Consider the following 11,371-nt stretch of genomic DNA (forward strand, 5'->3'; position numbering starts at 1 on the left):
TTAACATAAAATCAAACAAAGGAACCGTTGGAGATGCCACGTAGGATGTGTACAGGCCACAACAGGTTACTTAACTGGTAGGGTACAATAGAAATTAATACTCCCTAAAGTTGGGAGTGATGGTGAAAAATCCAAAGTATGGATTATTATTGGCGGAAGAGACAAAGTTGGGATTAATGGGGGCAATTCTTCCTTATTTATATGTAATTTTCTTTTTTTTTTTTTATATGTAATGTGTTTTTTCAGAATGGTAATGTTATTTTATTTATAATGTAATGTTCTTTTATTTATAAGTTATGTTATTTTATTTATATGTAATGTTCTTTAATTTATATGTGATGTTCTATTTTCATAAAACATGATGTATTCTATGTTCGTTGGTAATGTATAATAAATTATTATAACTACAATATTTTATTTACAGGTTATATTCTTGTATTTATAGGAAGTGTTCTTTTATTTATAGGAAAATTTGCGAAAAATGACCTTTTAAGAGAGCAACTTTGTGAAGAAAGACCTTTTAAGACAAAAGTTGTGAGAAATGACCTTATAAGTTGTGTGAGGTTGTGAAAGAGGGACATTGGTTGGTTTTCTGGCTAGTCAATTCCTGATTCTAGCATTGACTTTCACGTGTCAAGCATATGACACCGAAAAAAGACCCCCAATTACTTTATTTCCCCACGTTTCCCCTCATGTGTCTAGCACGAGATTATTTGAAATGGAGGAAAATGTGGGGAAAGTCTTTTTTAAGTGCCATGTGCTAGGAACCTGATAGTCAATGTCGGAGTCACGCTTAGACTAGACAAAAAACCAACCAAAATCCTTCTTGACGACCTCACACAGCTTATAAGGTCCTTAATTTCTAATAACTTTTTTCTTAAAGGAAAATACACTTTAATAATCCCAACTATTTGCGATTTACCTACAATAAATAGTCCCAACTAAGGTTTTCTCTAATAATTCTAATTATGCACCTAGTTTTCCTAGAGCAGATCCAGCCGGTCATCAACCTAATATAACAGGTTGCTTTGACACGTGGCATCACATAAGTTGTCCAAAAAAAATTAAAAAAATGAAATAATTTATTTTAAAAAAAAATTAAGAATTATTAAACTAAAAAATTATATAAAAAAAAACCCTCTCCTCCCTATCAGCCACCCCTATCCCCCTAGCCCAACCGAATTCCACCACCACCTCAGCGGAAACCTCTCATTTCCTCTTCCACTCCACCAAAAACAACCACCTCGCTCAAGAAATCACCCCAACCACCCTCCTTATCCTCTTTTCCGCCTAGTTCGCTAGTGAAACTACCCAACTAAGGTTCATTTTTTATTTTCCGATGAGGGAGGGAAAAGAGGGGTGGTTAATGGAGGTCGAATTGCTGCGACCAAGAGGCGAGCAGTTAGGGGTTGGTGTGGGGTGGATCGTGGCCGGTGGTTTTGGGGGTTTGGAGGGTCGTTGGTGGGGCAGGTCTGCAATTTTGGGTGATTGGTGGTTTTTGAGGTTGGAGGAGTAAGAAGGAAGGGGAGGGGTAGAGGCATGGAGCGATGGCGGTTCAGGTGGGTGGCGCTGGTGCGTGCTAGTTCGGATCGTTAGTGTGGAAGAGAGAGAAAGAGGCACGAGAGGGAGAAAGAGAATCTAGGGAGTTTTGAGGGTGTTCGGAAGCGGTAGTGTGAGGCTGCGATTGGTTGGAAGGGGCAGGCGATGGTGGTGGCGGCGGAGCCGCGGTGTTGGGCAAAGAAAAAGGGTTAAGCTGCCATGGCCTAGGGTTTTGTGGTGGGTGTATGGTGGTTGAAGGGATGAGGGGTGGCTAGGATTATTTTTGATATTTTTTTCATTTTACTTTTTTATTTTTGTAAAATAAGCCAATCATGTGTTGACATGTGGTGTTTAACAAAGAAAAAAAAAAGTATACCATTTCAGCAGGTAACCGGTTTTTGGGACTATTGGAGGAAAGTTGGGTGCATAGTTAGGATTATTAGAAAATAAACGTTAATTAGTTGGGACTATTGTAGGTAAATCGCCAATAGTTGGGATTATTAAAGTGTATTTTTCCTTTCTTAAATGGTCCTTATTCACAAAGTCGACCTCTTAAAAGATCCTTTCTCACAAATTTTCCTTGTTTATAAGATGTGTTCTTTTATTCATTTATAAGTTATGTTTTTTTTATTTATAGGGTAATATTCTTTCAGGTGTATCATGTGCATGGTACGCATGGTACACCCGCCGCATGTACAAAACAATGCAATAATTGGTTTTAGAGAGGAATAAATTAAAAAATTTATTGTCTAATGTTTTAGGTAACCTTTGTTTAACAATTGATAATTGAAAATCAAATCATGTTAGGCAACATAACATTATTTGTGGCACTTCTCACTTTGTTGATGATACTTGGACACTCCATATAAGAATTCTTAGGTTTAGGGCCCTGGCTCCTCCATATGATGGGGTAAGTATTGCTAATGATATACGTATGTTTCTTAGCTAGTGAAAATAAGATGATAGGATACTCTCTATCACCGTTGATAATGTAATTTATAATTATGTAGTGATGATATCTTATTTGAAGTGACGTCTGTTTCCTAGAGGAAGGTTAAGTTAAGATAAGGCATTGTTTTATGTGCAGTGTTTTTAAATACTTACCACTTTTCAATTCTAGCAGTTTTTGAATACTTGCTCTATTTCCTTATTTGGAAAGCTTTTACAATATTTAATTCCTTTATCTCAACTAGTGAACCCAACATAAATCATATTTTATTAATTTCTTATTCTCTCTCGACCCATTCTCAACAACTCTTGTGTTTGAAAATTTTTAATTCTACCACCTATCCCACTACCTCCATATTTAATTTTATGGAATTTCTACAGTTTCTCCTAGGAAAAATTGGTAAAAATAATCTGAACTTTTGCCGGTTCGCTCAACATAATCCCAACTTTGGATATTTTTTTAATAATCCGAACTTTGGAGGTTATTCTCTTTAAACGGTCCCAACCGGTCACCAAGCTTGTTATATCAAGTTACAGGGACACGTGACACCACAAGATTGGATTTTTTTTTTTATTATTTTTTTTACAAAGAAAAACAAAAAAACTAAAAATATGACGAGGGAAAAACTAGGTCGTTGAACTAATCCTCCAAGCCAAACAAAATTAATAATTACTCAAATAACCTAAATACAAGTATAGAGGCAAGTCAAGGGTCAAACCACTAGGAACGGTTATGTTTAAGTGTTCTCGATTAGTGCCTAAGCTAGGTCGAAGTCCAAGGATTAAAGGTAACACTAACAACTACTAAAACAAAGATTCCAAACAAATAAAGCATTAGGGAATGGGATCAGCAAGTAATCATGACAATTGTAACAACTCGGAAATACATGCAAATCAATGGTTGTGAAGACTAATGACAAGCTCAATCAAAAGAGTCAACGAGCTATCTCCTAGATGTCTAACTAGCGCCAACTACAAGAGACTCTAACAAGGAGCATCACTAATCAAACTCAATCGACAATTGCAATTCCTAAATAAATGGTCCGTATCATTAGAAACTACAATACAATCTAGCATGATTCTCAAGGCCTATCGAATTACACACATGCAAACTTCCATTAATTACTTTAATCTCAACAATTGTAGACACCCATTTGTGTCTCCCCAAAACCAAACCCAGTGATGAGTACCTTTCGTGTCGAATCATAATCGAATGAAGTGAAAGTGTGGAAAGTTTAGTGTTGCGGATAATTTTAATTTCTTTTCTCTTCTCTCTATTTTTGACAACTTATTTTAAGAAATCAGCCAATCCAGTTTGGTTGGTCCATGATATGGGTCCAATAGTAGTGTAGTTGGATGGGTCTTGACAAGAGCTTTCCAACGATATATTATAAGCCCAATTCCGATGAATATTGAGGAAGTTATGGCCAATTTACTGAACTGGGCCTTGTTTGAGCCTTATATGCGGCCCAATGATTTAGGGGAGGGCCTAATATAGATTTATCATTCCTAATGCAATTAGGAATGGTTTTAGTCTTCTAGATTCTTCTAGAAGGTTCTTTTCATTCCTAATTCAATTACCATTGATAAATTGAGTTTTGTTGACTTTTCAGAGTTTTAATTAAAATCAAAGAACAAATTTTGAGGAAGATACGATTTATACTCCTGTACGACAATTTCTATCTGATTTTAAGAAAATGCGTGAATTTCTGAATCAGCACCAAACGCCAGCTGTAGCGCCTGGCGCTAGCATTGGCGTCTGGCGTTAATGTTGGCGTCTGGCGCCAATAGCCAGCATTGGCGCTAATCAGATTTTATTTGCGTCAGAACTCTGTTTTGATATTTTATATTTTTGGCTGATTTTTCTTTATAAATAACGTCGTAAAACTCCGTTTTCATTCATCAACAATCATCAATTCTCTCTCATTCTCTTCAATAATCATACACCAACTCTCATCAAGATTCTCTTGATTACTCTCTCTATCTCTTTTCTAAACTAGCCTTCTCTCAAATACAAAATTCCGCATTCATTAGATCTAGAAACACCTAGCTATATTCGAAGTTGCCTTCTCCCTAGACATGAAAGGTTTAATTTCTGAGGGTTTGGTCCCAAATCTCTCTTTCCATTATTTAATTTTATTGTTTTGCTTATTATTTTCCTTGAAGTTACTAACGTGTGTATTTTGTTGTTAGAAAGAGGTACGAGGCATCAAAGTAAGTATTTTAATGATTTTTATTGATATTATGATGTAGAAATCATGTTTAGGTTGTTATTTTGATTACTAGTATCATGTCTAGGGTAACTTTAATACTAAGTATGATCGTCATGATGCCTTTTATGTTCTTTCCTAATATTCATGTTAGTATCATGTTAGAATTAAAGTTTTGATTTTTATTGCTTAGTGACATGCTATGGTTTGTTATTAATCCTGTTAGTATCATGCCTAGGATCTTGCTATTTTTATGCTTTAACATGATTATTTTAATTATTATTATTATGATTATTATTATTATTGATTATTGTTATGTTGCTAGTTATTCATAGTAATTGCTTGATCACACCTTTTTATGCATGTTTAAAGGGAATTGGTACTTGTAATCACGCTTAATAAGATAATTAATAATCTTGTTTAGGGTTAATTTGATTATAATTCAAGTGATCGCCAATAATAGTTTTATTTGTGCATTATATTCAACCAACATAGATAAACAGGTTTAGGGTTAATCCTATTGATTGCATGTTAGTCAGAAAGCGCACATGAATACGATCAGAATAAAGTAGAGGCCTATTATTAGGGCAGGTTCAATCTCTTTTAGGTTGGATTTGTACCTTCATCCCCGAACCCTATTTGGTTCAAGACCTTATGGAGTTGACGATCTCTTGGATCGTTAAGGGGTGTAACCTTCACCTCGTGAACAATTTACAAGTTCCTAAAAAAAACTTGTTGGCGACTCTTTTGCTCTATCTTCTTTCCCTTTGGACGCCACCGTACTTTAGTGTATGATCACAGTGGGGCTAAGATAGGGGATTAGCGCTTGAAATATTCCCTACAGTTTTTGACGACTCTGCTGGGGAGGATTTCTATTTTAATTCCTGAATTTGTTTCGACAATGATTTAGAATGAGTGGATGAGACTCGAAACGTTCTAAGTATTTCATGTGCATAATTTTGATTAACATTATTGTAATTTTCATAAAAAAGTTCTCATTGGAAAGACCACCCGTAATGAGTTAAAACATAGGATTTTACACGTAGGAAATTTGAGAAATATCTTTCACAACTAGGACCGAAATAACACTGTGCGAAACTGGAAAATTTAATCGAGCACAGAAAGCTACTAAGGCATGTAGGAATTAGCGTCAGCGAACAGAAGCTGGCGCTAGACATTTAACTGTAGCGCCAGACGACAGACCTGTCGCCAGGCGCTACAGCTAAAACCTGGCGCCAACCTCTGTTTGCTGGCGCCAAATTCTTCCAATACCGAGCCAGAAATATGCGTTCTAATTTCGACCAGTTTTTTGCATTGTTTGCTCGATCCTACTTCCTAATTAAGTTTTTCTCACTTTTCTAAAACCCATATGTGTTCTACATATGGACATAACCCTCTGGGAATTCATGCTCCATCTACCTGATTGAACGCTCTGAGCAACAAATGGTACATCCGAGAATGTTGAATTCACCAAACCATGGAAGCGAGTTTTTCTATAACTCGCGGTGTCCCATCCACTCGCGTTAACCCTTCACGGTTAGGCTTCCGCGTGGTGCATCCGGACAATTAACCATGGACCCTCTACTGACTAAACCATATCCTGAACTTTAGAGAACTAGAGCCATGGTTAGGTTGCAAATTCATTGCATCATATTGTGCCTACTTGACTAATTGTGCATTATTTGTTGTGCATATACTATGATTTCTTAACCGTTTGTTTGGCTTGTGTTGAGATTTTATAAATTAATGACTTAAAGAACTTTGCCTAATTAATTAATTGATTAATTAATTTGAGTAAATAAAGTCTAATATTTTAATCAGAATTGACCTAGTACGACTTTAGGCATGCCCCTATTGATTAATAACACCGAAAACAGTCTCAGATTGAAGCTCCAGCATTGGCGCCAAAAGATGAGCTGTAGCACCACTCTGTGGGGTGTGGCGCCTGGCGACAGCTCTGTCGTCTGGAGCTACACTACACAGTACGACGCCAGTCCTGTCGTTTTGCCGACAGTTCGGATTATTGATCGAGTCATCACCTAGTGTCTAATTAACCAGTTTTCTAATTAATTCGGTTAATTTACTGTCAATAGTACTTTGTCGAGTCATTAATCGAGTTTAGGCACTAAATCCCATGGTCTTACACAAAATTCCAAATATGTCACTTACACTCAACGCACACACCAATACACACACTTTGACCATGTCTAAGAGAGTCTTGCATGCGTGTTTTTTCCGTCATTTTTTTAGGGGGGTAAGTCGGATATTAATCCTCCAATTTAAAAGCTATACTTAGTTCCCTAAAACATATATACATTATTTTTGCCAAAAATATGCACCCATTTTTTTTTCCTCTTTAAAACCGTAAAGTCAAGTCAATTTGAGTCAAGTAATTAAAGCGCAAAATGGTTTAAATTACAGCGCGTGGTCAAGAAAGGAAGGACGGTTAATCAAAGACAACCTTTTCGTACAAGTCCAACTCTTCGACAAACCCATAGCTCGTAAGAGAAAAGCTAGGACACTAATGGAAACACAAGAAGAAGTCAATGATCTTAGGAACCAACTGGTTACCGTGACTGAGGCACTGAAGCTCCTCACACTTAAGATTGATGATCCCGTGAAACAACAACAGATGGACCTCATGCAAGAGAGTCTAAGCAAGCTATCTAGCGACTACAAGTTTCAAGGGCTTACTTCACAAGGGGTCTCGGTGGACAAAGATCTTCTTCCGCAGAAGTTCAATGCCAACGACATCCCGAAATTCAAAGCAACTGATAACCCTTATTTTCATTTAAGAGCCTTCGAAACAATAATGAATATTAAGGGTATCGATAAGAAGGTTTTCCCCTCTCTGTTCTCACTATCTCTCGAGATCGTTTGCCAACAATGGTTCTTTTCTCTCGAGAAAGAAAAGACCTCTACCTGGGAGTCCATAGCAAACGCTTTCGTTGATAGATACAAGTGCAACATTCAAGTTGAGACTGACCATAGGGAACTTGAAATCCTCAAATAGAAAGAGAACGAAGGCTTCACCTCTTTCTTTAACAAATGTAGAGAAACCTCAGCTAAGATGATTGAGGTGCCAAGTGAAAAAGAGTCTGTAAGGTTGTTCATCAAAAACCTTCAAGAAAAATATTCCAAGCATCTCAAGTATCAAAATAATCTCCATACCTTCAAGGCCGTCTATGACATTGGAATCAATATTGAAGACGGCCTAGCAAAGTTAAAAGCTGCCAACAATAACTTCAACAGTGGCTTGAAAGGAAAGAAGAATGACAATCCTTCTTCTTCCAAAACCACCCACTCAAACAACGTTAGCACTTTTAACCTAGGTGAAGTCCTTGCTATGAACAATCAAGGACAAAAGAAACCATTTAGGAGGAACTTTACTCCTATTGGCATGAGTTATGACACCGCATTTGATCGATTAAATGCAAAAGGTCTTATAACTCCTATTGGACCATTTGGGGACCCACTAGTCGAAAAGAGGTCGGCTAATTGGAACCCCAATGCACATTGCAAGTACCATCAAGGTAGGGGCCATCTCACCGAAAACTGTTGGAAGCTTAAGGAAGCTATCCAAGATTTAATCGACACCAACAAGCTGTCATTGCCCCCTGCCAGTAAGAAGCCAAGCATTGATAATGCACCTCTCTCTCATGCCTTGGCTATCTCTGATGAGGAAAATGAGGTTGACCCCTCGTTTCTCATTAAACCTGTAAAAGAAATCCATGCCATTGAAGAAGATGAGGAGATATTCTTCGACGCCATGGATAGCCTTCTAGAACCGGTAAGTAAAGAAGACATACAATCGCTCACACTGTCTGTGATGGAAGGGTCGCATTTTCTACGTGAAACTCTCATAGCTATAGAGGAACTTCAAGAGAAATATGACGAGATTCCACTCTCGAAAGATGTACCTAAGAGAGAATTCACACCCATGGGAACGACTTCTGAGGCAAAGCGTTTTCCTTTACAAGTCACTGAAAAACCCAAGAAGAGTAATATAATCTACACTCCAATTGGGATCCCATACGTACAAATGTTTAAAATGCTCTCCGAGAGTGGCGAGATCAAACCTCTTGAACCGAGACCATTCGAATCATTGAAAAGGACAGATAGATATTACTGTCAGTATCATCAATCAGGGGGTCACACTATCAAAAACTGTTTTAAATTTAAGGATTTAATTCAGAAAATGATTGATGAAAAGAAACTAGTCCAAGTTCCACAAGAGGACGATGCAATCATTAATGGAGTTTGGGACAGTGATGAAGAAGACGTTTATTTAAAAGACATAGTAGGATCTCCACCTTCTGTGTCGTATGCCATGGATGACTTTTGGGCTGAAGAAGAATCATCGATAGATGTCCTCACAAGATCCGGGAGAATGCAACCTCCCATTGCAACACAACCTATGCCGACCACACAACAAGTTCCCATACCTATCATTGAAGACAATGATATCGTTAAGCAGTTTAAGAAGAGAAAAGTTGAGATGAACGTATGGAGACTTTGGGCAATATCTCGAGAACATAGGTTGGCTGTAATGAATGCCTTGGACAAAATAAGGATAGATTCTGACACTACTCCTTTTCAAACAAGGATTTACCTCTAGAAGGTGACAAACATTACAAGGCATTAAAGAAAAGAAATAGCAATCATTGACCGGAGAGTGGTTAGATGAGCTCCGTCCCTAGCCGGCTGGTGAGCACATTGATCTCGCTCTAGACGACAGCCGTCCAAAGTGTACTGGTAAGGTGGGGACGGTTTCTTATACTATGTTGGGTGCAGACTTGCACCTTTTGTTGAAAGAATTTGAAGACATCTTTATCTTTTAAGTGGAAGAGATTCTAGGCGTCAGCCTGGATCTCGTTGTCCACAAACTTGTCGCGGATCCAAAAAAGAAGCCCATCCGGAAAAAGAAAAGAAATCACGGCGAGGAAAGAAGTTAGGCGGCAGCTGCTGAAGTTAAAAAGATGCTAAACGCTAGGTTCATTTGGCCATGTAACTTCCCTGATTGGGTTGCAAATGTTATGTTTGTAAAGAAGCCGAATGGTACCTGACGTATGTGTGTTAATTACACGGATCTCAACAAAGCATGTCCAAAGGACACCTATCCGCTCACAAAGATCGACAACCTTGTCGATTCAACAACCGGTCATGCCTCGATGAGTTTCATGGATGCCTATTCCGGCTTCCATCAGATACCCCTGTGGAAAAAAGATCAAGAGAAGACGGACTTCGTCACTGATCAGGGTTATTCTGCTATACTGTGATGCTGTTTGGCTTGAAGAATGCGCCTGCTCCTTTCCAACGAATGATTAATACAGTTTTCATTAATCAAATTGGGAGGAATGTAGAGGCGTACATTGATGACATGATAGTCAAATCCAAGCTACAGACGGATCATCTTGCTAATCTGCGAGAAACCTTCACCACACTCAGGCGACATAAGGTCATGTTGAATCCTAAGAAATGCGTCTTTGGTGTTGAGTTTGGGAAGTTTCTCGAATTCATGATTGATCAAAGGAGGATAGAGGCTAACCCCGAGAAGATACAGACGATAATTGACATGAAGTCCCCCCGTACTATCAAGGAAGTTCAGAGATAAAATGGTTGTCTGGCGGCATTGGGAAGGTTCCTCAGCCGGTCGGGTGACAAATGCCTCTACTTCTTCCAAGCAATCAGGAAGAAGACTAGATTTGAATGGGGGGATGATGCTGAGGCGACCTTTTAGAAATTGAAGGAACACTTGCACTCTTTGCCAAGGCTTGTTAGTCCTTTGCCCAAAGAGACGTTATACATGTACTTAACTGTCTCAGACCATGCCCTCAGTGTTGTTCTCCTTGCTAAGAGAGACAACATCTAGCTCTTGGTCTATTTCATTAGCCATGTTCTTAGAAATGCTGAACTGTGGTACCCCATGGTTGAAAAATTTAGCCTTGCCCTTTATATGGCATTCAAGAAGCTGAAACCATACTTCTTGGCACATCCGTTAGTGATCTACATAGGTCAACCCCTAAAGAGGCCAATGTCCACCTTGGAGTCATCCGGCAGAATGCTAAAATGGGCTATTGAAATGCAAAGCCTTGAGATCACTTTTGAACCAAGAAAGGCAGTGAAGGGTCAGGCATTTGCCGACTTCATTGTCTAATTGTCAAGTCCAGTTCCTCCGGATAATCCTGATTAAGTTCGGAAAGTGTATGTAGAGGGGAGCTCTACAAAGAACGGCTGTGGTGCTGGCGTTATTTATGAGTCCGGGCATACCTGATAGACGACACGCTTCCTGATTCACCACAAGAGGCTGCCGTTATAAAGAAGCGAGCTGCAAACTTCGAGATGAGAAATGAAGATCTCTTCAAAGCAGGTTTCTTGAAGCCTCTTTTGAAGCGCGTTACCCCAGAAAAGGGAAGAAAAGTCCTCAAAGAATTGCATGCGGGTTAGTGCGCCTCTCATATAGGCGGTAGGTCTTTGGCCATCAGGGCCAAGCGGCATTACTTCTGGCCAACCCTTGAGTCAAATGCTATGGAGATGGTTAAAAAATGTGAAAAATGTCAGAGATTTGGCAAATTCCATCGTTCGGCTATTGATCTGACGACAATCCACAGTCCAATCCCATTTGCTAAATGGGGCATGGACATTTTGGGTCCTTACACGCCTGCGCTAGGAGG

Source organism: Chenopodium album, chromosome 6 (assembly GCF_948465745.1).
Source record: "Chenopodium album chromosome 6, dcCheAlbu1.1, whole genome shotgun sequence".
Lineage (NCBI taxonomy): Eukaryota > Viridiplantae > Streptophyta > Magnoliopsida > Caryophyllales > Amaranthaceae > Chenopodium > Chenopodium album.